Genomic DNA, 3,418 nt, shown 5'->3' on the forward strand with positions numbered 1-3,418 from the left:
TTTTTTTTTTTTTTTTTTTTTTTTTTTTTTTTTTTTTTTAACTATTTAGGGATTATGAAAGCCAAACAAAGGACATGCAACATATTACAAATTCAAAAGAGATCTTTTTAAGTGCCAAACAGCAGCTGAACTGTAGTTACGGTTATTATACAAAAACAGACATAAAACTATAAAGTGGATCAACACATTTTATCACAGTCATTCAGCAATATACCAAGTCCATGCAGCTCAGCTATTACCTTTCTACAGCTCAGAAAGCTTTACCATAGTTTCAGCTTAATCTGGAATTTTATTATGTAGTTATTTTAATCTCACTTCGATAATGGGACTCCAAGCAGTGATAAAATAAAGTGAGATCATATTTAGATACAACAGTGATGAATAATGTTAGAAACACCTAAAAGAGGCACAGAACCCATCTATCTGCTCTGTTTTGCTGTACCTGGTAGAAAACCGTCAAGAGAGCCTTTATGATGCAGTGTATGAGTGATAAAGGGGTAATTCCTACTGGGTGTCTGGGATGAGTGTTTAATTGTATATTCCCTTTCCTCATTATTTATCCACGTGAGATCTCTCACCCTTCACTGGTTTGAAAGCCAGAAGGGGCTATGAGACCATCTTCTTGGAGCCTATGGCTGAAGACCAGGCACTATCCTGACTTTACAGATTCCTCTGCACATTTCGCTGAGCTGAAGTACTCACTCAGGCAGGACAAACCTACTGCAACAGAAGCTCCCACTCCCTGTATTTCACCCCCAACACTGAAGGGAGGCTTTGATTCCTCCGCGGTAGCCACGTAGGGCCTGCAGCCTGGGGGAGCCGGCCAAGGCCGAGCCCCATGAGGCTCTGGGCCAGAGCAGGCCCTGTCCCACCCAGCTCTTGTTTTCTCCTTGGCACTGCTCCCTGCCTGTTCCAGGGCCTCCTTTTACCCCCTCTTCTTCCCCTTGGCTGTCACTGCATGAAGGACTACTCTGGGGACTCATCAGCAAGGCTCCTGTCTTTATTGCTGCCACCCTTTGAAAGGCCGAAGCCTGTCCCAGTCAGGAAAGAAGTCTGCAATGTGGATGAGCAGAGCTTGCCAGCCAGCAGCATCCCATGTTCCTTCCTACGACTGCTCTCCCACCCCTCCTCACCCACACCGGGGTCAGTGTGGCTCTAGGAACAATAACCTGGCAGGGGCATCCTATACCAGCAAATTTCCCCATGGCCCCTTCAAACATCAGATGCTGTCTCAGACCAAATTACCTCACTGGTCCCTGCACCACTATGATGGGACACTAAGCTGATACTGCAAGGACACTCCACCACTTTTCTGTCTGATCCCTGTCTTTTAGTTTCAAACAGGAGATTTTTAATCTGTTTTTCTCCATGATAGCACATGCTGCTGACTTTTTAAAGTAGACATTTTTCCACAGTCTTGTAACAAGGAGATAAGAGACCAACAGCAGATAAAACTACAGAATAGCAATTGCCTGCTGTACAGAACAGCAAGGGCAGCAGTCCCCGTGAAACAAAAGGAGGAGCACAGGGGAGGGCAGGCAGGAGAGACCCCTCTGACTGCTCTCTGGGGTGGTGGTGCTGCCTGCAGAGCCACGCAGGATGGCTCCCAGCTCGGCAGGCTGCACAACAGCCAAACTGACCGCTGAGGATCAGCTCACCCTCCTTCCCAACACCTCTTGCTCTGGTGACACCAGTAACAGGCTACCAGAACCACAGCCCCCAGGCGTGTTTCCAGTGACAGCAGCACCCTGGAAGACCTGGGCCTGCAGCCACCTACACAGAGGATGGGGAGGACTTTTTGCTGTGGAAAATGATCTGTGCTGTATGAAAGTACTAAATTTATTCCATGAGTATGAAACAGTTTTTTGTAAAATCAGGCCATAAATCTGTGGGTAAGCTGAAAGAGGATGAAAGGCCTCATCAATATTTATACTCAGTTCCTCAAAGATAACAGCAGTTCATTTACTAAATATCTTTGAGAAACTAAGACTTCAGTTAGATGTGGTCAAGAGGAAACATTTTAGCCAGGCAGGATGCTTCAGGAATCACGTTAACAAGGAAAAGCTTCACAGGAGAGGACTGTGTTTCTGGAAGCTGCACACTCTTACTTCACACACGACGCAGGGAGCACAGGAAGCCAGGCCCTGGGACAAGCAGAGTCTGTCTGCAGAGCTGCTTCAGCTCCTGTTGGCTTCACCGAGGCTTGGAGCAATCCCATGGAGCACATTAGGTTGTCGAGTGTGCCCTGCAGGCACATATCAAACAAAAATCACCACACGCTGGCCCATGGATCCAGCCAAACACAGCTAATTGGAGCCGCTCTGCAGGGCTCCATGACAGAGCCCCATGGCACAGGCTATGGAACCAGCAGCAGTCGCTGCAGACATCCCCACTGCCTGCCCACAGTCCCCAGGGCTGGCACAGGGGGGGTCATTTACTGTCTGCATGCCTGCTTGGGGAGGTACCTGCGATAACAGGCAGAGACCTGTCTCTTCACCACCTCCAGCAGATGGGACCAAAGGCCTTCCACTTGGGAACTGCAGTTCTTTGTCATCGAGCCTCTGTTTCCAATACCGCAGCATGTGGTATCTCCTGTCTCCTGCTGTGATAACTAAAATGTAAATCCTCACTCTCCCAGTCTGCAGGAAATTGATTTAGGCAAAAGGCAGGTGATGATTCATTCTTTTGCTATCTTGGAGCCCAACACTCTTTCCCCAAGAGCAGCACAAGACTGCACCTTGCCACCCACCTAAATATTTGATAAAAGCTAAATACAACTAGCTGTGATTGATGTTTCTCTTCACATAAGCTCTCCAGCCACAATCTGGATAATGTGTAGCATCATTAAAGCATCAATTATCTTCAGTGCAAGTGAAGCTACATTAGCAGGACTGAGTCTGTTCATTTTGATAAGGCTTTCTCTGTTCGTTTATCAACAAAATGCAGATACCAGGAGGCCAAGGAGCCGGCAGGGTTTAACTCTGTTAGGATGGAGTTGACACTTGCATCCTCTGTGCGTGCACCATCAACAAGAGCATCCTGATTGTCAGGGTTTATTTCTCAGGCAGGTTGGCACTACAGCCTGTAAAGAACCAGTGCTCATCTCTGGCAGATATCCTCCAGCTATAAAACACCAAGTGAGCTCCCTAGGCCCCTGTGGTGTGCTGACCGATAGCGCTCCAGATACCCAAGCAAAGGGGCCAGAGCCATCAGGTTCACTGCTGAGCAGCTGATGTTCCCAAACAGCTCAAGTTTTGCTCCTCTCATGTGGATGCAGGATGGTGGCTTGGAAAATTGCAGGAAAGCAAGACAGTAACCTCTGAAGCTGGTCATCCACTAAGCCAGCTGCCTTTCACCAGCTCTGAAGTTTCCCTCTGTTGTTCCTCTTTTGACTCTAATCAAGAGCTGCAGTTCTCTC

Source organism: Oxyura jamaicensis, chromosome 15, assembly GCF_011077185.1.
Source record: "Oxyura jamaicensis isolate SHBP4307 breed ruddy duck chromosome 15, BPBGC_Ojam_1.0, whole genome shotgun sequence".
Taxonomy (NCBI): Eukaryota; Metazoa; Chordata; class Aves; order Anseriformes; family Anatidae; genus Oxyura; species Oxyura jamaicensis.